General features: G+C 45.6%; 1 protein-coding gene and 1 long non-coding RNA gene across 7 annotated transcripts in view; one reads left to right on the forward strand and one right to left on the reverse strand.

Moving 5' to 3' along the window:
• The window catches only part of LOC105075969 (uncharacterized), a 114150-nt gene extending 113388 nt beyond the window's left edge, over positions 1-762 (forward strand). For 3 of the 6 annotated variants that reach the window (XR_006728024.2, XR_006728021.2, XR_006728023.2), the window contains exon 8: positions 57-761. This is a non-coding gene — a long non-coding RNA (uncharacterized LOC105075969). Of the gene's footprint in view, positions 1-56 lie in introns of all 6 variants that reach the window. The other 3 variants (XR_835962.3, XR_006728022.2, XR_012502465.1) reach the window with 2 other exon arrangements.
• Positions 1-27249, reverse strand: part of CSMD1 (CUB and Sushi multiple domains 1) — a 1327842-nt gene that overhangs the window by 586292 nt on the left and 714301 nt on the right. The gene's annotated exons all lie outside the window — the stretch shown is intronic.

Here is a 27249-nt window from a genome sequence, read left to right on the forward strand (position 1 = left end):
ATTTATATAAAAATAAGAAGTTGCAGAACAGAAGATAACAACTTGTCTTGTTACAGGTTTGCAGGAACACGGTGACCAGACCTAAGCAGACAGCTGCAAGAACAAAGGACTGTCACACGCCCCACGCTCTGGCCCGCCAAGAAGTCTCCAAGAACCAGCCACACCCTCTTCACTTTTAGTATAAAAGCAGCCTGAATACTAACTCACGTAAGATGGTCCTTTGGGACACTGGCCCACCATCTTCTCGGTCTGCTGGCTCTCTGAATAAAGTCACTGTTTCTTGCCTCAACACCTCATCTCTCGATTTACTGGCCTTTCATTTGGTAAGCAGTCCGAGCCTGGACTCAGGAACACATTGAGGACCTAGGACCTTTTCCACAGGGAGAAGACAGAAAAGCGCGGCCAGAGACTCTGGATGTGTCTTACTCATGTTCACAGTGGGGACAAATGAACCTTTCCCACTCGGAGAAACAGTTTTGGGTCATTCCTTTCATTCCATATATATTCATGAGCATCTCCCACACACAGGGCACCGAGGCAGGTGACAGACCCGCGAAGATGTATCAGGATTTCAGGGTGGGGATTCTAAGCCTGCCGGACCACAGGGGTTCTGGTGTCCCTAAGAGCAAACCCACTTGCCTTTCAGATTCTCTGCAAGAATTTCAGAAAGTTCAATTTTTGTTTTTATTCCACTCAAATGCTCATGAATCTGAATTGCCTGGGATACGATCTGAGAGCCCCAGTGAAGACTGTGTGTTGAATCTGAATATGCCATGCAGAGCAGCGCTCCGAGGCTTACTGAGCACAGAGGGGGGTGGCGGGACAGCGGTGGGCTGTATGTTGCTCGCAGGCACCCGGGGCTGAGCCGGGGCGGGGGGGTTCCAGATGAGACGGCTCCCTCCGTTCGGCCAGAGGGGTGCTTCCCAAGGGAGCAGAGCACTCCCTCTGCGTGATACAAAGCCTGAAAACGCTTTTGTTTGCTTAACGTTCCAGATTAAAACAGCGGAGACGAAATGGTTTCTGATCAGAGGCCTGCCTCTTTAAAGATCACAAATGTCATGTCAGTGTCACAAGTGGTGTCCGAAAACGGAGTGTGATCGGTGTCTGCAAACCCTTCACATGCTGCCTCAATTTTTAGGTACATGTTTCTGGAAGTGAAGCTGCAAGCAAATTTAAGAAGCGTTCTGTCCCTCTGACAAGCAAATACAGTCATTACAGGGGAGGGAAGAAACAGCCCAGCTCAGAAAGGCACAGGCGGACTTTAACGGATCGCACGTGTTTCCTTGTTCCGAGATTTCATATTATGATGCTGGTCATTGATGAGAAGGCCGTCATTACACAGTTTCACTTTTTAAAATCTTGGCCATTTTTTTTAAAACTTGCTTCGTGAACATTCATGTTTTAGTTGTTTCACTCCCCAGAAAACCAGAAAGAGACAGAAAAGGATGGCGAAAGCCTGGAGAGGAGGTTTAGATTTTTGACATGTCTATTTTGTTTCTGAACTGAATCATTACTGAAAGTGTTCCTGTTTATCATTAACATCTGTAGGGCTGTGTTCGCTGGTTATAGATTTATTATTCATTTACTTATACTTACCTATTGATATATATATTTTTTTATCAGTGACACCCCTGGCTTTTGAATAATTTAAAGGGAGCTTACAAAACATTGTAAGACAAGAATTAAAATGGAAAAAGAAAAAGATGAAGTTGGAAATGGGTCAGGACAGGTGTTAAGGTCGGAAATGAGGCTTTTAAACAAGGAAAGATTCTGTATGGTAGGTCTACAAAGCGCTCTTTGATGGTTCCGGGGGGGAAGGGGGTGTGGAGGGATAAAGTGGGAGTTTGGGATTTGCGGACACTAACTCCTACATATAAAACAGATAAACAACAAGGTCCTCCTGTACAGCCCAGGGAACTATATTCTACATTGTGTAACAGCCTATAGTGGAAAAGAATATGAAAAGGAACATATGTATATGTACAACTGAATCACTGTGCTGTGCGTCAGAAACTGACACAACATTGTAAACTGTTCTTCAATTAAAAAAACTGGACTCAGCCACAGTATTTAGAGAACTACATCTATAAAGCCATTTCAAATAATTCTTCTCTTTAGAAATTAAAAGAAGTAACAAACAACAACAAAAAACCCACAAAGCACTCGTGTCCACGGCCAGGAGACAAGGTGATCGTGACACTGCCCAAGGTTCAGTTCAGGAGGCCCACAGAGCGACTTTTACAGCAGGGAAGGGATAACAGATGATGGCCAAGGCACCGGCACCCGCTGAGCTGAGCCATTCCCCGCAAGTCAGCCAATCGACAAACACTGCCTGGACTGTCCTCTCGGCCGGAACCAGCACCTCCGCCCGACCCTAATCTGTCCATCTCCAGCCTGTCTCCTGCCTCCTTCCGTCTGGGGCTGTTTAATCCATGTTTTCCAATCGCTCCACCCTTAGCTCTCTGTTTCTCAAATTCAGCCCTTAAAAATACCTTCCGTCACAGAATTCTACTCTTTATTAACAACTGCCCCTTCAAAATTTAAAACTCTAAGGTGAGTGTAAGAAAGCGGTTAATCTTATCACAAACTGCTAAAACGAACATTTCCAACAGTTTTTCTGTCTCTTACTTCGAAAATCACCTGACCCAGTGCCCTCAGTGACCAAATGTGACTTATTTATTGGGGGGGGGGGTGTCTATCCTGTGGGACCACAGTGTGAGGGCAGCAGTAAGTTAGCTCCCTTATGTTCTTACGTCCCTGAGGGGGATGTTCTGAATCCGCACTGGAAATCTGTTCCCATTAGGTACACGTTTCGTTTGGTCACAGGGAGAAGTGCAGAAACCTGCTAACATTTTCTGGTTTCTTTACAGACCGAGTGACGCTAAGACAGACCTCCGGCACCACGGCTTCCATGATGCTCGCCCCGACTCACTGCCTGTCACCATCTGTCAGATGGCTGGGTGGGTCGGGAAGCCCGGTAGCAGCATTTGATCATGTGGCATTGGCACGATTGTGAGATAAAATAGGATCTGTTAAGGATATAATGTGTTTTTAAACACATGTCATCCCTTGCAAGGGGGCTTCGGGGCACCTCAGGAAACGCACCTGCGCACGGGGATCATCGCGTTAGGCAGCCGCGCTGGGGCTGAGCGGGAAACGTGCCGGCGGCTCCACGTGCAGCGACAGGAACGCCTTCCTGTGGCTTACACCTTTTTTTTTTTATAGTGTATCTTTCCACTGCCATTATTTATGAATTTTCATTTCAGTCACAGAATGTAATTACCAAGACATATTTTTTCCTCTCCTCTGAATCAGGGAACGTCAGTATAGTAAGTGTCATTCAGTAAGGGATTCAAACCCTGAAAATGCATTCGCATTTCAGCATGCAGTGCATCCTTCCCCAATCAATCTACAGCTGAAAACGCTCATGTGTTCACTGTGCCCCACACACAAGGCTGGACATTCACTGTATTTACTATGGAATAAATTTTAAACATTTGGGGCACTTTCTAATTGTGCCTTTACAGACTTTAACTCCTGTAGACTACCAGGAACATTTAAAGATGAACATTAAGCCGTATCATTTAGAAACTCATTTGCGGGCTTGACGGACATCATTATTGATAAAGCAAAAAACCTGATTTTAAATATTTTACTTAAATATTAATACACTGAATTATTTAATTACATCAAATCAAGAGGTTATGAGAAAAGCTCACAGAGAAACTATTAATTTTTTTTTCATACAACAAAGATTTAAAGAACTGACTCACACATCGGCGAGGCCGACATGCCTGAAATCTGCAGAGCAGGATGGCAGGCCAGAAACTCATGTGAAGGCAGATGCTGAAATCCTGAGACAGAGTTTCTTCTTTAGGAAATCTCAGGCTTAGGGATACAGACCTTCAACTGATTACATGGGGCCCACCCCCATTATCCAGGGTCACCTCCTTTACTTAAAGTCAATTGACTGTTGTGTTACTGTCTACAGAATACCTTCACAGCAGCACCAAATGATTGGTTAAATGACTGAGTGCTTAGTTTATATGTTAACATGTAAAGCTGATTATCACACCTCACATAGAGTAAACTCGGGTAGGAACACGCTGGACGCCGGGTGAAGGGCGTCCTCGGTAGGCTGCAGGCCACAGGTGCCGGTGTCAGTAGACAGCCAACTCAACTTTCATGTTTCAAGTTCTTAATGATACTTCTGCTTTCAGTGACAGTGGAGCATGCATGGTGTTGGGGGGGTATGTGTGTGTTTATCCAGTGAGCACTTCCTATTACAGGATTAGGATTACGTTGTGATAACAACACTGTAATGAGATGAAGGCATTCAAAGGCATTCCTACCAGGTGTCTGTCTGACGTGTCTGTTCCTTAAACTCCTCTCTCCTGCCTCAGACTCTCACAGCTAATAAAGAGCTGACACCTCCCTTCAGTGTCATCTGGGTGATTCATATCCTTTCCAAAATGTATTAAGTTCTTTTGAAGACATACACATTGTAGTGTAATCCTCACTTCACATATGAGGAGAGGATAATTCAAAATTCAAGCTCTAGTTCAAAACTGAACATAAATCTAAAAACTACAAGAACTCCGTGAATGTATGAACCTCACGGCACGAATGTCCCCACCTTTGTTGATGCATCACATCATTCTCTTTGCTTCTGGTACTCATCCTCCTGATTAAAGGAAAATGCTTTTCCGGGGGCAAATCACAGAAGAAAAATGACTCCAAGTTACTTAGTCTCCTCAGCATTACAGTTTCAGAATACTCCCCTGAACACCGAATTTTCCCAGGCGGTCCTCTTCAACGCACATGAAAAATGCCATTAACAACCTTGCCACATACGTCTTTATTGCAGGGACATCGACCTCACTCTGTGAGAACACTAACAGATCTACGTCCACTAAGGATGTCAACAAAAATGCTTTGAGATCTTAATTCACTCTGGCATCATTTTCATACAAAATCTATTTGAGAGAATCTCTTAATAACAGATAAATAATACAAAAAAGTCAAATGTCAGAAAAAGGTAGTAGTGACACCTGCGTGGACATTTCCTACATATGGTGTCAAGACTGGGCCCATGGTCTTCCACCACGTAAGTGTCAGTGTTGGTGATGATGAGTTGGGTTTTCAGTATTTCCTCCCGGGAACACTAGTAAGTAAACCAAAGCAGCATTATGAGCAGAAGTCTCCCTCTTCCCTGTTTTAAGATGGTCACACTTTATTACTTCTTTAGTCATCGCTGAAGAACACATGCACTGTGTATTTACTGTGTATTTATTTACTAAAATAACATACATTTCTTCTCTGAGACGCGTATCATAGGAAGAGCCGTGCTGGTCAACGTAAATCTTTACAAGGATCCACAGAGCTTTGTTACCGTCACAACATGCTCCTGGAGATCCCAGGCAGGTCGGGGGCACGTGAGCTGTCCTTCCCAGAGCTCCCCGGGGCCAGGGCTGCCCTGCGTTCTGCGTGCAGCCCCAGCCTGCATCTGGTCCATACACCTGCCCCGTTACTGCTGGCTGAGTGAACAACCGACCTAGATTGGGGTATTCTGCTTCTGTGATGGTTTCCCTCCATTCAGAGAGACCTCCCCCTCCAGATGTGGTCACTGCTGGATCCTTCTGTTGTGAGATCACCACACACTTTGGACTCGGAAGACTTTGTTCCAGCATCCACTTTGCGGGGTGGAGACTCCAGGCTGGGTCTGCAGTAGCACAGGGTGGTCGTGACAGAGACTGTCCTTCGACAGGCACGGGTTCAAGGTGTAGCCTCATCCCCTCTTTGCTGTGTCACATGGGGTGAGAATGTCCACGTCCCTCGTGTCAGCTTCCTCTCGGAATATCAAGGGTCCTAACTGCACCAACATCGATACTAAGAGGTTAACTGCACAGAGAGATGCGTGCGGTCAGGATTTCACATCGTGGAGGGCAAAACAAATCCATGACACGGAGACTCAGGAGAGTGTGTTTAGAGTTAGGTCCTCATGCAAGTGAGCATGGAAGGAAGTTAATGCAAAAGGGAAGGGACTGGCCAAAGAGGAACGTGGGCCTGTGACTGCGGCGGCAGGTGGGGAATCGGAGTGGGTGGTGTGGGCAGCAGTGCGGGGGGGGGGGGGGGTCACACACAGTCTCTCCTACAGGCCTTGGGCGCCCCGCGTGGCCGACGTCTGCACTACAGCAACCCGTAACGAACTACGGAGGACAGAAGGCGTCCTCTGACGTTACAGACTGCAGTGAAACGGAAACAGTTTCCCTTCCTTCGTGTGCATTAGGCTACATGGTCTCTGAAGTCAGCGTCTGTTTTTATTTATCTTTATTTTTTCCCTAAATATTTTGCTCGGTATTTTCAACACTGCAGCTTGAATCATCAGGTCATGAAGGGAAGGATGAACAGACGAGAGAGTGGCAAAGGGGCCAGGCCAGGGCCTTCTGTCCGGCTCTGCCGATCAGCTGTGTTTGGGGAATCCGGGGTGTTTCCTCAGTGATCTGTTCAGCACTCTCCTGACGCCCCACACCCCTGGGTCCTCAGTTAGCTTCAAAGTATCTCGCAAGTCTCATCGCCCAATTTATGCTGAATGTCTCTTGATTTTAAAATTGTGCACTGGAAATATCTGGGGGTTAGATTTTTTAAATGTAGGATGTTTTTTACTTTGAAATATAAAATCCACAATAGTTTAATTTAAATACATTAAGATATGCTGAGTAAACAAAAAAACGAGGTTTACATTTAACAAAACATATGGTGAATGGTGTTACTTTGAAATATTGAAGCTATATGTGTGTGGCTTAGCATAGACATTTGTTTCTATAATTTTGATGGCAAAACAAAAGTTACATGCATTTAACAACAGTGTATTGTATATACAGCAACCTAAGTCAGGCTAAAAGGCAGTGTTTTGAAGTCAATGCTGCATGAAACTGCTGTTTTTAAACAAAATTAAATAGAACCTTAAAATTTTAGTTTAAGAAATGAAGGTCTATGTGATAATTTATTCCTGGAAGAATTTCTAACTCACTCCACCTTCATTTTCTCCCTCTTAGAAAAGAAGTGTGTTGAATTTCAGAAATATTTAGTCAAACAGAATGACTTGAGCGTTGCCGGAATACACAAAGAACCCCCATGCTTTGTATAAATTATTGTCATTAATGGTACGGCACGAGGTGCTTGCTTGAATAACTTTTTGTTGATAGTAAAAAAGAACCAGCTTTCAGGAAGAAGTTGTGCATAAAATTCACCTAAGAGGGTGACGACTAATTTTCATCTTAACAAATACACATTAAAGTTGTTTTCTTAAAGACCATATAAATCAGAATAATTTCCTAAATTAAACTTCTTGCTAATGTTCCCTTCGCGGTTCCGAGCTCACACACCAACAGTTCCTCGAGCAAATTGGTGACCTTAGGAAAAACCCCATCGTCGCTGCATAGTGGGTCCTCCTGTGACCTATGCGACCGTTCGAACAAGTTCGTTCACAAGCATTTGCTGTGATTTCAATATATTATCTAGGGCAGGCCCTCTGTTCTGACTCAGGCCTTGTGAGGCAGTGGAAGGAGGGGCTCCGGCTGGGAAAGAAACAGGTACCCCCAGGGCACGTGCGCCGGAGGGCCTCCGGATCTACTCCCTTATCCAGTCAATCCCGGAAGGAATTCTCCACTTAGTTGCAAGAAAAGTATTATTTACATTTACCTATTATATGTAAGAGTTCCCTGTATTTTCACCTTAAAACTGGCCATAATTTTAAAGACAGGACATTTTTAGAAATCCATTTCAGTGCACTTGCAAAGCATCCTGGGTCTCACAAAACACTAACGCCCTCAGTACTTGTTTGTTGAGAATCCATTAAGGTCGCAAATTGAGTCATACTCGGTTCCTCACTAGCAGGATTTCCACTTTTAAAATCAAGTGTGATTGCGCATCATCCACGCTGTTAATCAGCTCAGTAAAACCATCCTTCACGTGTACACCTCTTCACTTCGTTGGTCCTCAACACGTAACTCACGCGTGGTCCCGGCAGAGTCTCTAAGCCATTGCTTTTCTCGTTTATAAAACTGAGATGCTGATTTCTACTTCTGTGCTGTATGATTCCAACTACGTGGCGTTCTGGAAAAGGCAAAACTTTGGAGACAGTATAGAGACGAGCGGCTGCCAGGGGCTGTGGGGGAGGGAGGAATGAACAGAAGGAGCACGAGGCTTTTAAGGGCAGGGAAACCACTCTCGGGCGGTGCTGCGGTGGCAGGTACACGCATTACACGCTTGTCCAGACCCCAGGACGCACGGCACCCAGAGCGAACCCTCATGTAAACTGTGAACCCCTAGTGACGATGATGTGTCAACATGGGCCCACTGATTGTAACAAACGTGCCCCTATGATGAGGGGTGCTGATAGCGGGGGAGGCTGCACTTACGGGGTCGGGGAGACACGGGGACATCTCTGCGTCTTCCTCTCAATTTTAGTGTGAACTTCAACTGCTCTCAAAAATTGTCTTAAAAACATTGCACTTGGACTGAAGTCACAGAGCCTGAAGGAACAGGTCATGGAGTAGAGAGCTTTCAACTCCAAGCCACAGAATTCACCGCTATTATCTTTACAAGAAGTAAGTGCTGCTAAGATCTTCTGAGAAGGCGCCACTTAGGAGGATAACGTGCTAACACGCAGAATGGAGTCAACTTCAGACAGAAGCAGGAGGCACTGACTAGAGACTTCTTCTAGAATGAAGACAAGGAAGGTCTGAGCAGGAGATGAGACGGGGCGGCCCGCCTACCAGAGGCTCTCGTGCACCTTCCGCGCGCCACTCCCGCTCACAGGAGGCAGAGGGGACGCGGCCTGAGACACGGCAGGGGCAGGTGCGCCCATGGCCCGCTCGTGGCCGTTTTAAGTGATTTCCCTTCCGTATTTAATCAGCGTTGCACAGATACAGACAAGCGCAGGGAAGCTTCAGTGATGAGGGAAGGAGAGAGAGGAAGAAAAAGCTGTCTCCACCATTTACTCTCTCACATTTATGAACATGCAGGTCTGGACGCCCTGAAATAACTTCTCCCCACATCTGCTGCTGGTCCCCCAGGAGGAGCGGAAGGGCTGGTCCAAGGGGAAAACACTAGGTTTGCTTATCTGCAGGATTGTTTCCTTGCTGATTTGTCTCCTCTCGACAAAACTGGCCTGCCGGTTTTGGCACGCCCCACTCACATTCATTATTTTTTCAATTAGCCTACAAGGTCCTCGAGGGCAAAGACCATGTGTTGTGTTCCTTGGTATCAACTCCCACAGCTTGTGCAGTGCCCGGCAGGCTGCAGACAGACAGACAGACATGCACCCCCTGACGGCTGACGGGCAGGTCTGTCAATGGATCTCAAGGTATCACTCATCTTCCATCTGCATCAAGTCTATACAGACACTGACTTAAGCTGCATCACGTCACACACAACATACTTGATGTGTCGTCTGGTTTCGGTTTGACTCACACGCCAGTGAACCAATGAAGAGGTCAGCAGTGTAATCGAAAGTGATCCAGGGGTGATTCAAGTTCTCCACCCAGCTCTAAAGAGCTGAGGACACGTCTCACACCCGAGACACGACGACGGGTTAACGGCTAAATTACACAAGGAACACACACCGCAATAGCGAAAAACCAAACAGCCCAATTAAAACTGGGCAAAGGTCCTGAACAATTCTCCACATAAGACACCCCAATGGCCAACGGGCACCTAAAGCACACAGCATCACTGCTCACCGGGAAGGGCACGTCCAAACCACCATGAGGTACCGCTTCGTGCCTGTTAAGGTGTCTGGTAAAAAAGAAAAGCAGGAGATGATAAATGCTGGCAAGTACGTGGAGGAAAGGCTACACTTGTGCACTGCTGGTGGGGATATAAACCGTCACAGCCACTGTGGGAAACAGGAAGCCAAATCACGGCCTTGGGGAGAGATGTGCACTCTGATGTTCACTGCGGCATCATTCGTGGGAGGCCAGACAGGGAAGCAACCTGAGTGCCTGACAATGGATGACGGGTAGAGACGATGTCACACACACACTCTCACACACACACACACAGTGGAATATTATTCAGCCATAAAAAGGAGGAAATCCCTCCATTTGTGACAACACGGATCATGGGTGAACCTGGGGGATCTTGTGCTGAGAGAAATAAGCCAGACAGAGAAACATACATACACCGAGTGGTATCACTTATATGTGAAATCAAAAAACACAACTCATAGACACAGAGCAAGAAGGGTGGCTGCCAGGGGCTTGGGGAGGTGGGGGAAATAGAGAGAGGTTGGTAAAAGGTTACAAAGTGTCACTTACAAGGTGAAGATTGATAAGGAATGAGGACCTAACATGCAACATGCTAATACTCTACTGTGTGATAAAAATTTGCTGGGATAGTAGAAATCAGGTCTTCTCACCAAAAAAACCCCCAGAAAACCAAAGAAAGCTGTCAGCATATGAGACGACGAGTGTTAATTAACGCTATAGTGGGAATCCTTTCATAATTTGTACGTATATCAAAATCCTGTTCCGCACTTTAAATGTGTCTATATACACACATACTCTAAGTACACACACCCACACACACACACACTTCTGTTTGCAGTAAACTATTTTTATTTGCAGTAAAATGGTAGCATTTTTTTCACATGAAAGTACCCAGGCAACTTCAAAACCTGTCTTCTCCCTCAAAGCGTGACCGGTACCACTGCACACCGTGTCAAACACGGCTGCTTGAGGTGGGCGCCCCAGACACAGAGGGCGACCCCACCAGAGAAGACCGCCACTTTCTTGCTTCTGCACACGCTTTGCTTCCTTAGACTGCAACGCTCCGTCCAGCCTCCCGTAAAGGGACTTTTCTAGACTGAGATCCGGCCACAAACAGTGCGGTGCATCCCTGCCCTCATACGGGCCTAAACAGCCTGGGAAACAGAAGCAAGCAGACCGCTCACAGCCCTCTCCAGCTTGGCGTGGGGCAGTCGTGATCGCCAGCATGATCACGACTTGGGCAACGGGAAGGGAGATCCCAGGTTTCTGCAAAGTCACTTTTCCCATCCAGAGGGACATGGTGAAAACTGGCTTCAAAGCAGCCATGGCCATCTTGTCCTTCACTTCTGAGCAGTGGGGACAACAGGTTGTAAGATGAGTTTTATTATGATGAATTAGGACACTTAGTAAAGAAAAAGACAACCTCGAGAGTGAACGCAGCCGACCTGCCCACCTGGCAGGGAAGCACGTGTGTGTGGGGCACGCGGCAGCCCACGTGTGGGCCCCGCAGGCCCCTCCCCGCCCAGCGTGAGCGGAGGTCACGCAGCTCACTGCCTGTACGGCAATTAGGAAATAAAAAGTCTTGACAAAACTCTGTGTGCGAGGTCTCTGGAGACGAAAGAAAGTCCCGCTGCTGAGGGATCCAGCGAAACTCTTTAATTCCAATTAATTCCAGATTAATTCCGGATTGTTGGATGGGGTTAGCTCCAGGAAGCAGCCGCTCTGACATGGGGAGCTGGAGAGGTGCCAGGAAACCCTGTCCTCGACTGTCCCTCCCCAGTTGTTCTCCTTTAAAGCTCCTATTTCAGAGATGAATCTTTTCAGCGAAGTGTCCCCCCTTCGTCAAGTCCTCTTTTACAAGGCAAATGGCACAAGGAGAGGAGTGGCCACCCACAAGGGAATACTTGCTCAGAAGCTTTCTCTGGACCAGAAAGGGCATCTCCTGGAACCCTGTGACCATCCCCTAGGTGGACGGGCTAAAGGGAGATGCCCGGAAATGTGGACACAGCTGGAAACTGGCCGGGGACCAGAGGTGGGGCCAGCCAGACATCTAACAAGTGGCTGTCAGCGTGTGAACACGATTCCAACCCTTTCTTGGCCTGAACAACTACACGCTGTGTCAGCACACCCAGGGGATTTGCAGCCCTGAGCCAGTCTAAGGGTGTCCCGACGCCCGTCTCAGAGGCGGGGGGAGGTGACGCCCTCGGTGCACACAGAGGATGGACACCGCCATCCGCGGTCCCGGACAGGAGGGTGCCGGGCAGCCACACACAGCTCCGTCCTCTCTCCACTGAGAAGCGGCGACTCCTAACCCTCCCGCTAATTCCTCATTATCCCCTAAGGAATTACTTAAGTCGTTTAAGTAATACCCTTTAAGTCTCTCCTCACTTTCAAATTTGACGCGTGATGATGGTTCCTCATCTCCAATCTCCTTGAAGCTCCGTAAAGGCCCGGAGTCAGTCTTGCACTTCATTTGCTTTGCCTGCAAATAACAGATGCTCAGTGTTCGGGCTTTTCACGCCAGAATGTGAGTCTAGAATCCGAGGCAAGTGAAGTTTATGTTCCTGAAGGTTCTCCTTTATTCTGCATGGGGCTGTACGTCGCAAAGCATCGTTCACCTCCGGAAGTATTTCCTTTCAAAAACGCAGTCCAGTTGGTGACAACTGCTTGTCTCTTCCCCCAGTGCGAAGCCACATCTCACACATCTTTCCTCTCATGTCTTCAGGAGACACGCGAGGACCAAGCCCGCTGGGCACCCTGCCGCTGCGGGAGTTGACCATGTCATTATCCACAGCAGATCCACAGGTAACTGAAGGCTTCGAGAAGTCGTGCGGGCACGTCTGCCTCCTGTCCTCATCCGCAACAGGTGACGGAGGGCCAGAAGCTCCACTCCAACCTAACGTGGCCTAAACTAAACCAGGGTTTAAGTGACTGCTACGTTTTACGTCTGGAATGTTTTTGGTGTGATGACAAGCATGGGTATCACTGACATAGTAAATGATGATTTTTGATGATAAAACCACCATCTGACGTTGGTGGAAAAGAATCATAGATGCTGTCACTTTAATTCACAGAAGAAGAAACCTGACCCTTCACCCCAGGAGAAAAGGGGAATGTTTAAACAAGGTGGTTTTTACGGGAGGATGCGTGGAAAGCCGTCAAATTAGTATGCAAAGACCTAGGTAGTTAAAAAAAAAAAAAAAAGGCAACTCATTTAAACAATCACGCCCAGCACTTCTGTCACTCAGGAAACGTTGTGAGTCAACATGTGATTGAGCTATTTGACGAAAATGCCATTTCACGTTTACTGTGTTGCTCACATTGAGCTGCTCAACTACCAAGGAGCCCGTGTCAGAGGCGGCTCTGAACGTCAACCCGCGCTCACACGGAGGCCTTGAAATGTTCGAACACCTCTGAAATGGCTGCTGCTTTGTGCCACGTGGCAGTTGAACAGGAAGCCATCAAGCTGTGTTTTTTCTCTTACAAAATGAACGCCTGCCCAGAGCACCGCCTCCTTTCTTCAAGTAAGGAGCGCAGCAGAGTGCAGTGGGCCCTGAACTCTGAACTGCGCCTGTCAGTGTAGACGCTCTGCGGAAGATCGCACCGGCAGCTCCCCCGCCACCAAGCTGGAACCCAGAGCCCAGGGTGAGTACGTCACGGGTGAGCGTTGGCAACGGTGTTTGTAACTGCGTGACTGTACCCTAGCTCAAAGGGCTTTCCTCGTGCTCACTGACCAGGGTTAGGTTGGGGGGCATTAGGTTTTGATCCTCAGAAATGACAGCTGGGGGTTCTGTGCACCTTGCTGTGCACAACTCGCCCCAGCCGCCCAAGTCCCTCGTGGCTTCTCTGTATCTGTTGCTCCTGGTGCAGGTCCCAGCCTGTGCAGACACTGCAGCAAGAGGCCCCAGGCCTCAGTCGGCCTGAAACGCTAGAAGCATTTACCAACCTGACTTTAAACTGCGCAAGTTTTTCTCTAGAGCTCTTTCCACAGACCCCCTTCCTAAACACCTTTTGTTCTAGGCACCAGAATACTAGGACATATGGGTCATTGATTCCCGAGGCCAGAGGTAAACAACACGCCCAGCCCGAGGAAGCGGACCACTGCATCTGCAAAACCAGGAACAACTTGGCAACGCTTTGTCACCCCGCATACAATCTCTATGGAAACCAGCACCTCCCCCTGAACTCTTGAACTTTTCCTATAAAACCCGTCTTCCGTCCCCAGCAGGCTCACAGACTTACAGGCATTAGCCCGCGGTGACCCCCTTTGTCTGCCTTTTCTTCCTCACCCAAAACTCTGTCCTCAAGTCCCAATTTGGTAAGTGGGGACGGAGGCTGAGTTTTGGCAACAATTAGGTGGGTTCTGGGTCTGCCGGCCACAAGGACGTGGCCAGGAGAAACCCTCCTGTCTGTGCTGACTCGAGAAGCGATGTAGGAAAACTCTGTCGTTGACATGAAGGACTCCAGGAACACAGCGAAGGACCCTGAAGCCAGACTTCAGTGTTTTGCAATTGAAATGCTGCTGTGGACCCAGCTGAACTCTGAGCCAGGGAGGGTGGAAAACCTCAAGGGTGATCATCGAGGAGACGCAGGTCTCATTAGCATCGAGTAGATGTCTTTCAGCTTCAGTTTCTCAGCTGGCATCTGGAATGTCCTATCAGACAGATTCTTGTGTGTTAGCGGGTCATGTGGTCTTGGGCCACAGTGGGGGCTGGCTTCGGTGGCAGTGAACTGTGTAACAAAGTGTTTCTGAAATCCTGAAATGTTAAACCCTCTATTTACGCTGCCTCTGGCACCACAGACAGAAACAACACTGACTTTCCTGTCCACGTTCAGAGATGGCCAGTCATCAGCGTCCGTGCCTCTGCCCGTGTTCTCTTCTCTCTCAAGCTATGATTTATATTCTCCTCAGCTCCACGAGGCACTTGTGAGTTTCTACAGGCTGCAGCTGCCCGTTCAGATGTGTTCTGTTTCTAGTAACGTTCCGAAAATACAAATGATTACTGTGCCCATTAATTTTGCATAACATCTTTCCCAAGAATTTTTTTTTGCCCTCTTTATATGCTTTGGGATTTGACTATTCAAGTGACATGCTCAGAACTTTAGACAACCTATTTAGTAAACCACAACTCCTCCCTTCTGACTGAATTTTAAACACAAGGCAATCAAATGCAATTAATTTTTTAAAGGAATAATGGCACCATTTTGTGGGATAGTTTTGATTTTTAGGGTAATTTTCCTTATGTTTCTTCATGTAAGCCTCCAGACAATCCTACTCCATTTTAAAAATAAGGCGAGAGAGGCCCAGAGGAGTGAAAAGGGATTAATACTGTGCTTTCACGTTGGAGGTCAATTCTCATGACGACATAAATAAATGACTGTATTTTCAAATGCATTTTCTTATATTCAATAAGAGTAGTCATCAAAGCGGAGAGCAGAATTAAACATCAAATTACTTTCTCTGCCTGGAGTATGAATTATTTGAACTTTCAGCTCGCCCGTGTATTCACAGATGCCTACAATCCCACAGATGTGATAGTTTATCATCTGCTTGAAGAAAAAAACATCATTTAAATTGTATTGAACTGTTTTCTTTTTTGTTTGTTTGTTTAATGCACTGGTTACATTCTCACAGGAAAAAAAGCACTGTTTACGTAAGTTTCTAACACAACTCAACTTTAGAATTCCAATTTTTAATTCTGTCACTTTTTTCCCCTAAAATTTCACTTAACTATTTGCTAAAGGAAAACTGAAGTAAGTTGAAGGAAAAAAAAGCTTGAAAGTTGAAGAAAAGCTAAAGAAAAATGTGGGATTAAGTGCTGCACAGCTGATGCACAGCACTACCTGATGCTCAGTACTACCTGATGCTCAGCACTACCTGATGCACAGTGCTAACTGATGCTCAGCACTACCTGATGCACAGTGCTAACTGATGCTCAGTACTACCTGATACACAGCACTACGTGATGCACAGCACTGATGCACAGTACTATCTGATGCTCAGTACTAACTGATGCTCAGCACTACCTGATGCTCAGTACAGCCTTATACACAGCACTACCTGATGCTCAGTGCTAACTGATGCTCAGTACGACCTGAGGCACAGCACTACCTGATGCTCAGCACTACCTGATGCTCAGTACTACCTGATGCTCAGCACTACCTGATGCTCAGTACTACCCGATGCTCAGTGCTACCTGACGCTCAGTGCTACCTGACGCTCAGTGCTACCTGATGCTCAGTGCTACCTGATGCACAGCACTACCTGATGCTCAGTACTACCTGATGCTCAGTGCTACCTGATGCACAGCTGATGCACAGTGCAGTGCTGGATCTTTGTATCCAGTTTGCTTGCACGCTGTGTCTTCCTCCCTGGACTGAGTTTATCTCTGTTGTTCCTTAGGAAGGAATAGGGTTCTCAAAGTAAGTGTGACCACACATTGCCAAAGGGTTCTCTTGCATTATGCGTATTTAGAAGACAACATTTATTTTTAATGCATTACTAAGCCATGTATTTAAGGCCTTTCATGTTTAACAGTAAAAATAGCAACTGATTATAACCAGTGCTAGCAGAGATTTTGCCAACAGGTTTTTTTAAACACTTCCTTTGGGAGTAAACACAGCGCCAGTTAAGATCAACATGCACATATAGACTCGAAGTCCTCACAGATTTCAGGAATCTCTTCCATGGAAAAAACTGGATATTCACACTTACGTGTTCATATTTATTTCACTGTTATGTGATAAAGCAAAGAAACAAGTCCCATTCAAATACAGAGTAAGAAAACCAGCCAAGTGACCAAAATAAAGCATTAGTTTAGAAAACAGATAGAAAATAAAATTATTCACAGTGATTAAGTGGAAAAAGCTGATTAACAGTGTTACTGGCCGTGTGTTTAACTGTTTATTTTTCTCTTACAACAGCATCTTCTAGTGAGATCACAGATAAGTGCTGTCTGATGACAAACCTTCCATTTGTTTTACAGCAGTTACTTCTTGCAAGTGTACTTTACTGGCAGGTGGAATGTACGGAAATAAAATCCTAGTAAATCCCTGCATTTTGCCTGAAAACATACAAATGACTACTTTCAGCGGAGGTTTCTGCATCCAGCTGTGTCCTACGCGGAGCTGTTCGTGGAGGGTGGTGTGACGGGCAAGCTTTTGTCCTGCATCTGCTTAGAAATGTCCCTCCTGCACGGGGACCTGCACGTCCTTCCCAGGCCACCCTCTGACTGGTGCTAGAAAGAGTCTTTCCAAAAGAATATTTAACTTTCATATATTTGCCTGCTTTTGTGAACTTCCGTCCTCTACCAGTGAAGCATACGCATCATATTAAAATTATGTGAAAATCTGAAACAATATTCCTAAAGTTATGTTTTAAAAATAGCATGCAGCCCAAATCATTCTTGTCTAAGTAGAAATATGTTTCTGAAAACTACAAAATTGTCTCTGGTCACTTATAATTAAAAAAAAGAAAAAAGGAAAAGGAAAAAAAATGCATCACTCTGGTATTTCTCGTTTTCTTCCTATTGTTTAACTTCTTAAATATATCACCATATCACTGGCACTGGAAATAAATGTGTGATAGGAAATATTTTACCATTTTCTAGGGTTAGTGACTTCTTTATCGATATACTTATGCACATCAATGAATTTGTCATAATTTGAGATTTAGTAGCTAGTTCCCAGAAATCAGCAGTGACTTCATACACACACACACACACTCTCACACACACGTATACACATGCATTTTTTGTATGTGTGTCTGTATATACACAGACATGCATAGACACTTTTATTAGCTGAAAGTACAAAGTCAGAGAATCTTTAATAAACTGCTTTTTTACGATTATAAATGCCTTAGATGATTATGTTTTCCTGACTTTTAATTTACTAGCCAATCATGCTTTAGGTTTTTCATTTATGTTGCCCCTTCAACCATTATTTGATGAGTTCAAAGCAATTGAATCAAATACATAGATTTTTTTTTAAGTGGGGAAAATAAACATATATTTTATTTTTATTTGAGCCATATATTCAAAACAGTATTGCAAATAATAGTACATAACCACTTATTAAAATGTGGTAAATTTTTTTTTAAAGTTTGGGCAAAAAAGAAAACATTTCATAGTAGTTATAAATTGAGTTCTCTCAAAATATTTACATATTTACTTACATAACTCTTGACAATCCTTATATTCTCTTCATAGCAATAACAGTAACCTTTCCTCATGAAGAACTTTCAGTAATCACTGGGGGAAAGAGACGTTCAAAGTGCTGATGGAACAGGGACTGTCTTTAAATGTGTCGGGAATTCAGCTGTTCTTGAACAACTATTCACAGAGTATATAATATGATAATTAACATAGCTTATATTTAAAGTAAAGTTAGCCTCATATCATGTTAAATTGTTTAAAAATAAAATATCAGATTGATCAGCTTTTATAATAAAATTATCTTGATTAGGGAGAACAAATCCCAACCACTGTTAAGAACCCAGAATCTTTTTTTTTACCTAAAAAGTCTATGTTGGATTAATTTGTAACGTTGAAAATGAGGTATGTATTTTAAGCCATTTTAAATCTTATTTGACAAATACATAACTTTCTATTGAAGTTTATTTCATAACCTTAAAAAACTCCGTTTAATGATTTGAAAATTACCAGTCATGTTCACACGCATATACGTGATTGGCTGACCGCCAAATTAGGTTGTGATTAAGCACGTAAATTTACCAAATGGTTTTGGGAGTAACTTATTGATTGATATAATAAATTTGATTCACAGGAGATAATCAAAATCAGAACAACAAGAAGCCAGGAAATAATTAATTAAACACAGGCTCTTCTTGCTTCCCACGAGAGTGTCTTCAGACGCTAACGAGGGCTGCGCACACTTCAGATTCGCTCACGACGGTTCTATGGCACAGCGGCAAGAAACCTGGACTTGAAGCGGGGCCGTTGTCTGCACACCTGACAGTCCAGCATTTTATTTAACATCTTCAAACACACTTTTTATTTGCAGAATAATGACTACCTGACAGTTTTCATGAAGATTAAACATCACCCTTTATATATTTATTATAAGAGACACAGAAGGTGCTTTATAAGGTGACTCTGGTAGGTCAGTCCCAGGGCTCGCGGTGCGCGGGCAGAAGGCAGGTGAGACCAGGCGGCCCACTAGCAGATCACTGTAACAGCATTTCTGAGAAATCTTTCTTATAATCTCTACGTTCAAATCCTGTTCAATATATTTCCTTTTTCCCTCAAAAACAAAACACTCTAGAGATGCCTTTCTGGGGGTAGCCACATAGGGACAGCCCACAACTAGCCCCTGGATCCAGTAAAACCAGATTCCTTAACTTAAAAATCACTCCCCTACGTGTATGCCAATCACTCAGCTTCTAGGAGTTTGCTCATGTGTACCTAAACGCTGCTTCTGCGCCATCCATCCCTTGGCTATTGATTAAGAGTATTCTATAGAAACAGCTGCATGAGAGACACAGTTGTAGCAAATTTACTTTGTTTTCCCCCTTTTGCTATACGTTATGATTTTGGAACATCGACTGAAAAATGTTTGTGGACTTCAGTGAACCTCTGTGCCTTTTAGAGACATGAGCTAAAGTGAACATTTCCTTTTCTAACCATTAGATGGAACCCATTCCCTCCCCCTGTAGGAACTCAACTATAAAACGTGCCAAGAAATCACAGTGGAATGACTGTCAGGGCACCAGGGAGGAAGGACACTTCATCCTCCCACGTTGGGAGGATGCCCCGTCCTTTATCTGAAAGTGGCTGCACACCTTGTGTGACTTATGAAGCAGTTCCTGTGAATACAGCCTCTGTGGCTTCACAGCCTGCCTAATAACACCAATTTAGTAATGTCCAGGAGGTGACTGATTTAAAGGCACGGTTGGCACCAACTTCATACGCACACTACAGAGAAAGGGGAGGTCATGGCCACCCAGTCAAAAGTATTCTCTGATAACTTACTTCTGAAAATTGCTTGTCTCTTTTTACTTTTACTCAAAAAACATATTGTTCATACACAATTTCTAGTTACTGTTGCCCTCTGTTATTTAAATAATGAAACAATATTGCGTTTTCATTAGCTGCAACATCAGTGTGTGCACCAGCTTCACAGGTATTTATGGCATGTTTTCCTGATCATTAAAATTAAAAATCTTTTGAGAATACAAGTGGGAGATTTATTCAACATGTACTGATAGAAATCAACACTTTATATGACTGCAACTTTTGCCAGAAACTAGTAACATCCTAACAGAGAAAATATTAACTATACAGTAGAAACTACAGCAAAGATGCATAATTCACAATTTTAAATAAGAAATAACTCATGTTTATTTTTAATCACTTATGTACCAGTTTCATGAATATTTCATACATGATTTTTTTGTTATTAAAAATTTATCTTTTTAGGTTACTCTTACCTGTCAGAGTAAACACATACTTTTTTCTCTAATAGTCAATGCCCCTTTAATTACTAAACCAGAAAAGAAAGTATTACCACGTAAATTGGTTAAGAGGCTACGGTTACTTTCAAGTTGCAAATTATTTGTTAACATAAAGCACAGGGCAAGATTTTCCCCTCTTTTGTCTATTAATGCATCTGTTTCCAAGGTCTGGAAAAGTGACGAACACATAAGAGTTAATAAACACTTGTTGAATAAAGTCAAAATGTACTATTACAAGTTCTTGTTGGTCGTATCAGTCACCCACTGAAGGCAAGGAGGACGGGTTCTGCACAGGCAGTAGAGACATCATCACGTGACATCATCATTGCGGACTTTTACCACCAACCTGACGCCCTGGAGAAATGTGGTCGAGACTTTCTTGAGCATCTGTTGCCCCAAGGTCTTCTGTCTATCGACACATTTACTCTCCATGAGGACCTGGCGAGTCCCTGCCACTGGTGCTGTTCCACAGGTGATGGAAGTGAACTGAGACTACAATCAGTGAATATTCATTCCATTTCTCATATGTATCACATTCTACCTGTTATAATAATTCCTACGAGATGCTCCAACTAGACCATGGTTCCCCAAAGGCAGACTCTACCTCATTCCTTTCTGGATAGCCTGCTGTACGTACTCAGCACAGCAAGCTAAAACGGAACATGCAAAATAAACCTTGCTGAAGGAACGCGCGTGTAAAAGGGGGTGTGTGTGCGCGTGTGCGTGTGCGTGTGCGTGTGCGTCTTCTCCTCTGAATTGCTTTGGGTATCGTGGAGCTGACTTTAAAAAATCATTCTGAGGGACACTCACAGGTAATGTGCTATTGAATTTCACATCCTCCTGTTCAGAACATCAAATATTTTTATTTTTCTGGGACCTGGACATAAAGCCCTAGGTTAAATTTTATTTTCAAATTTTACATCAAGAAAACAAAGAACACAAAACTTGGCTACTCTCGAGAAAAATCTGGATAGTTCCCTTTTCTGCTAATGAGAGGATGGTAAATTGCCAACTTCCTCTTTTTGCTATAGATGCTGGGATTAAAAATTAAATATTAATTTTGGTCTCTGCAATTCCATTAGTCTCCATTTACAGTTAATTAATTCATTCCTCCTGGCTTTCATTTTCTATTTCATTATATTCTGAATATGTTTTGTTCAAAGAAGTCACTGGAAGTAATTTGTAAATACAGGTTATGGATATATTTAATAAACAAAAGAATGGTGGCAGATCTCTGGATTGGTTTTGCCCACATAATGGCACAGACACTCATGAGATGCCTGCCTCTTATGGCCCTCTTATGTCATAGTTTCCCCAGAAAACACACAGGACTTGAACAAGCTCCAAATGATGTGGCTATAAATTTGCATTTTTACACCAGCCCACTCCATCATCAAACCGCCGTGTGCTGAGAACCTCCCATGGGGATGACAAAATAAACAGCATGGTCCGTCCTCAAGAAAAGCTCCCTCACTATTGACACAGCGCACCCACAGCACAGCTGTGGTTTACCCGTGGGGCAGATCCTGGCGCCCCCGGGGCTGGGTGTTAAGTGGGTCATCCCCCAACATGGGGAGGGTCAGCCGCCCCCGTCACCTCACATCCCCTGGACGCTGACTGTCTACACATGTCTCTCTTTACTTCAGCCTTTTTTTCTAAGCACACATAATCTTTACCTCTCATTTATAAAATATTCATAATTCACAGATTTATTCATCTCATATTCTTTCTATTTGTACTCTTGGAACCTACCTACCAGTACAGACATCACTGCAAGAAACTCATGGCTGTTTTTCAGTATGTTCAATATTTCAATACACTCTGAAACACAGCATGGAACATGCACGTCGGGTGCAGGGTCTGAAATGTTCGGATCTTCCTGGGGGCTAGTGAAGAGTTACAGGCATATTTGTGAGAAAGTAATTTGAAGGAGAAGCATCGTCCGCCCCGCTTGCCCTCTTCCCAGTGGTCCCGGAACGGCTCTCGCCTGCTGGGCTCTCATTATCACTAATTGAAGGCGCTGATATTGGTGTAAAAGATGTATCCGTGGCATATTACATGAGTGCATTACAGTGCTGATGTTTTCAAAGGAAAGCAGCATCCCTTTCTGGAAGCATCCGTTACTTACTGAGGTCTGGTCTACCCTGCACAGCTCCCCAGTGCTCCCATTAGCTTTAATGAAAGGAACACAATATGGGAACAGCGAGTGGAGAGAGAATTCATGTCATAATATGCACTTGATTGCAAGCCACAGGTCCCACTGTTTTCCAACTGCCTCCTCGAAGCTCGTGCTTTGCAACAGTTAGAAGATGAAGAAAAATAATACCATGTAACACCTGGTCCACAAGAAGTCTCCTCCAGGTGTGCACAGCAGTACGTAAGCGACACGGTCCACAAGGAAGTTCGACTTTCCCCATTTAAACATGGCGCCTTCATCCCTCATCAGATTTTCTAACTCTTGCTGGAGCTGAGCACACACAGACACAGGTACAGAAAAGTCTCAAAAATTTACACGATGTTTTAGGTCAGGAAATGGAGGCCACCTTCTCCTGGAGCAGACTGCAGTACAGTCTAACGTGTGCTATATACTGCATTGGAGGTGCCAGGGGAGTATGGCTTTATTTTGATTGCTCCTACAAGATATGATAGAAATACTGATGAAAAGTTAAGGAGTCATCGGCCTGGCAGCAAAGCACACAGGGAGAGGGCAGGAAACATGGTCATTAAATTTGCTTTTAATGCACAGGATATGGTGTGTGCTGTGGACTGAATGTCTGTGTCCTCCCCACCAAGTTTGTATGTTGAAGCCTTGATGCCCAATAGTATTATAGTAGGCGGTAGAGCCTTTGGGAGGGAACTGGGTTTAGATGCAGCAACAAGGGTGGCGCCTCCATGATGGGATTAGTATCTTTGTAAGAAGAGACCAGGCTCTCCCCTCTCTGCCCCAGCCTCCCGTGTGAGGACACACGGAGAGGACAGTCACCACCAGCCAGCAAGAGGGCTCTCACCAGGATCCGAACTGGCCCCGCCCTGATCTTCGACTTGCCAGCCTCCCGAACTGTGAGCAGTAGATTTCAGGTGTTTGTAAGCCGCCCAGTTTAGGGGACTTTATCTAAGCACCCAAGCTGACTGAGACACTGTGGAGAAGCACCTAAATTTTAGAGACTGTTTGAATTGAAGGCATCATGAAAAAAACCTAGTAAACATAAAGGCTTGTTCCAAAAAGACCATTCACCGCTAATAACAGAACTATCTTCTCAGCCAGCACTGCCGGAGCTAAAACTTCCAAGCTGGGGAGGGCGCCTCACTGGGCTCGTAAACTGCGTACATCACAGAAACACCCAGGCTCTCCTTGCCAGGCGCATCCGAACCACATCCTCTACCCCTGATGCCTACTTTTCTCTCTTTCCTTCTTTCTACATTTTTTAAAAATACAAAATTAGCTTCATCAGTGTTGAGTGCTTTGCAATTTATAAAGTACTTTCTAATATATGGTTGAAGGCTGACCCTTTTAAGAATTGTGTGAGCCATGCATTTTATTACCAACCGCTGGCATGCGCGGGGACTTCATCGTTTGGAGGAAAGTGAGTTTGCACGGCAGCCGAGCACATGCTAAGGTTATCCTAGGTCATAATTAACATGATCAGGAAGAGACTGCAGGATATGCCTGGATTTCAGATTTAATGTGGTCTTTTATATGTGGTGTATTCCAAGAAGTATAAAACAGCTTTCCCTGCCCTGTGGTCCAGGACACCTCAAGGTTACCGAAGCATCTTTGGCCAAACTTTCGATCAAGTGTCTCTGATCCTCTCTGCTTGTGTTTGCTTCTGCACCTGATGTCGTGGGTTCTCATTTTGTTGCCTGGTTCAACGTTGTGATGGATAAACACACATCCAACTCCTGCTTCCGCTAATTTCTTCCAATTGCCACTTCCCGGGGTACCTAACTTCCGCTGAATTATGCCAATGCTGTCCAGTTTTTTTCTTTTTCGAATAAAAATTCACTAGAGTGACTGCCCATGTTTTCAGAATTTGGATAATTCAGTATCTTCTACTCTCCCTGGATTTTTCTCTAAAGGTCCGTGTGACAAGGTGCGAGGACCTGGAAAAGTTTCTCAACCTTCTTCCACCCTGCAAGCGGGATTCTCAGAAACTGAGGAGACAAACTTCACGATCCTGGTCCTTCGCAGCTGATGCCCCCATGGCTTCCCTGGCCAGAGCTAGTGTCTCTGCAAATCCTTGCAAGAGCTTAGCTTAATTTAAGCTACACTCTTCAGGCTGAAACCCCCACCACAGCACTACAACATCCCTACGGCTTCCACGGGGCTTCCCACAAAGACTGCGTCCCTCCCCTCACCCGGCGCCACGTGACTGCCCACACTAGGGGCCTCTTCATGTTAGACTCTCATGTGCAAACTACGGCTTCCCCACAGTCAACACTGCCCTCCCTGGTAGCTTACCCTGTTTGTGTGCCACATGCTAAGCCACCAGGAGACCAGACAGAAACTGTTGTGAAAGTCCTGCTGGACACACAGCATACCTCAAGAACATGGAGCCCACAAAGGTGTCCCCAGTGGAGGAAACGCAACCTTGTTTACCTCAGTCTTTCAAAACTACTCTGACAACACATTTTACGTTTTACATTTGATCACTGAGGCCAGGGGTGTCCCCCTCAGACTGGTTTTTCATGATCTCTCATGTCATAATTTATCTCTTTGATTCTAAGAGTCCCCCCAAAGCAAGACTGTGAGGCAGTTTATTCAGTCATACATTTGAGGAACACGCAGGAGGGAGCCTTTGGTTGGACCCTCCCTTGCTCATGGGTCGGCAGGTACAACTACACTCCTACAAGGACTCTGGTTTTATCTGCAAGGCCTCCTGTGCCATAAAGGCAGTCAGAGTTAGCCATGATCCGTGCTCAAGTCAGCGTTCTCGGGATTTAAGGCCCGAGTCTACCTGCATCTGTGGGCTGCATGCTGTTGAGTGATTCCTGCTCTCTTTCTGGGACTTAGTTTTCTCATCTGCAAATGGGGATCATACCTGCACGCACATCACGGGCGGTTGGTGGAGTCAGGTGAGTTACTGCACAGAAGGCACTTCCAGCTGGGGTTTGCACACAGGATCCACACACAGACCCTAACTTATACAATATTGTTACTATTACTCCTTATGATTAAACGCTCCGCCAGAAGCAGAGTCCTGATTCCCCATAGATTATTTTGCTTTATTTAGATCTGTAAGACCCACTGAGAAAGTCACCAGCCGTTAAGAAGTACTACTTTTTAAACCAATCCTATTAGAGAATGTGGGGCAAGGTGCTGCCCAGAGGCCAGACCCCAGCACACGACGCTGGGACCTCTCCGGACGTGGAAAGACAGAGGGGGTAGTGCACACCCGGGGAAAGCTGAGGGAGGAAGAAGGCGATGTAAAGACAGAGAAGGAGGCGGGAGCAGCAGTCGGAAGCTCCGCACGGCCGCAAGGACAGCGGCCATCTCGGTCACAGCTCGCCCAGGCCAGGCACACAGCTCCGCCACCAGCATCCTGCCCTCCCCATCCCCGTGACAGCGCGAAAAGTCCACTTTGCAGATAAAGAAACAGGGCTCAGAGAGCGGCGTTATCAGCCCGAGGAGAGGGAGCCTGCTGAACGGGGGGCTGCGGCTCAGCTCCAGACCCGCTGGCTTCCTTCCCCTGGAGCTCGCAGCGCCCTGCGTGGCCTGCGGCGCCTCCTGCGCCCTCCCACGGCCCCGCCGGGCCCTCCCCGCGTGGGGGCCGCGCTGCCCATGGAAACAGACGGCGTCTTCCCGGGCGACCTCCCGTCCTCCGTGGATGCCTCGCCACGCTGCTGTCCAGCTGCAGGCCGCCCCACGTCAGGCTCGCGTCCCGAGGAGGGCGTTTTCGTGACCAGCCCGTGACTACGGGCCGCGGCTACTCACAGCTAGACTCTCCCTTAGGGGACCTTCGAAGCGTCCCACTGGACAGCCACCTGCAGCTCGCGAGCAAGGAGCAGCCACAGCACAGCCCGGTCCCCATGCCGTCCACCTGCGCCGTCCACCTGCACTTGGACGACACGATCCAGGCGGTGACACGACACGACACTGAAAAACCAGTGGCGAGCTCCACTTCAGACGCCAGGGTGATGCTCTCACTCAGATGCCACACCTGCACCCAAGGCTCTGAGCCCAACTCCGGCCGCCGCCACAGGGACATGCAGGCCGCAGGCGAGCAGCTGCTCCCCAGGGCGGGATGTCTAATTTCAAAGCCGTTAGTGCCTTTGATTAGAAGACGATAAAGCTACATAAGAGACACATTCACACATGTTTCTACAATGGAATGTAGCTTTCAATAATGAGCAGGGCATTTTGAACCCCAGCACTCTTAAATACAGTATTTTGTTTTGTTCAGCTGGGTACATTAAGAATAAAAGGACCATAGCAAAGCATAGTATTTTGACCTTTAAAGTAAGAAAAAGATATATCCAGAGTTTGATTTGAACAGAGTGCCAATATTTTTCCAAAAAAGACCAATGTGTTTTCTCGGTTCTGGCCTCTGCGTCTGTATTACGTGCACTCGCATGGGCAGGTGTCCATGCGTGTGTGTTAGAGTCCACAGAACAGAAGGGAGGAAACGACAGAAAAGCTTGAGTCAGTGTTTAGAAAATCAATACTTTGTTTCAGGTGTTAGTTGAATTCACATTAGGTCCACAAAAATAACACAAATGAGAATTTGGTGATGATGGGGGGTGAACTATCTGGATATAGAATAACTGACCCCAGTGGGTTGCTCTGCCTTTTGTTTCACTGTATTCATGTCCTTAGCTTTCAAAGCAGTGCAGCTTTTATGTTACTCCGGTGTGACTTGTCATGAAAAATCACACGGTAGACCCTGGGCTCCTCCAGACTTGGGGATACAGAGTGATGGATGTAAATGGGAACTTCCGTGTCCCTTCCCACAGCTGGTGGTAAATTAGAAGGTACCAGAGAAACACTGATGGATTATAAATTAA

The sequence above is a fragment of the Camelus bactrianus genome, chromosome 26 (genome assembly GCF_048773025.1).
Source record: "Camelus bactrianus isolate YW-2024 breed Bactrian camel chromosome 26, ASM4877302v1, whole genome shotgun sequence".
Taxonomy (NCBI): Eukaryota; Metazoa; Chordata; class Mammalia; order Artiodactyla; family Camelidae; genus Camelus; species Camelus bactrianus.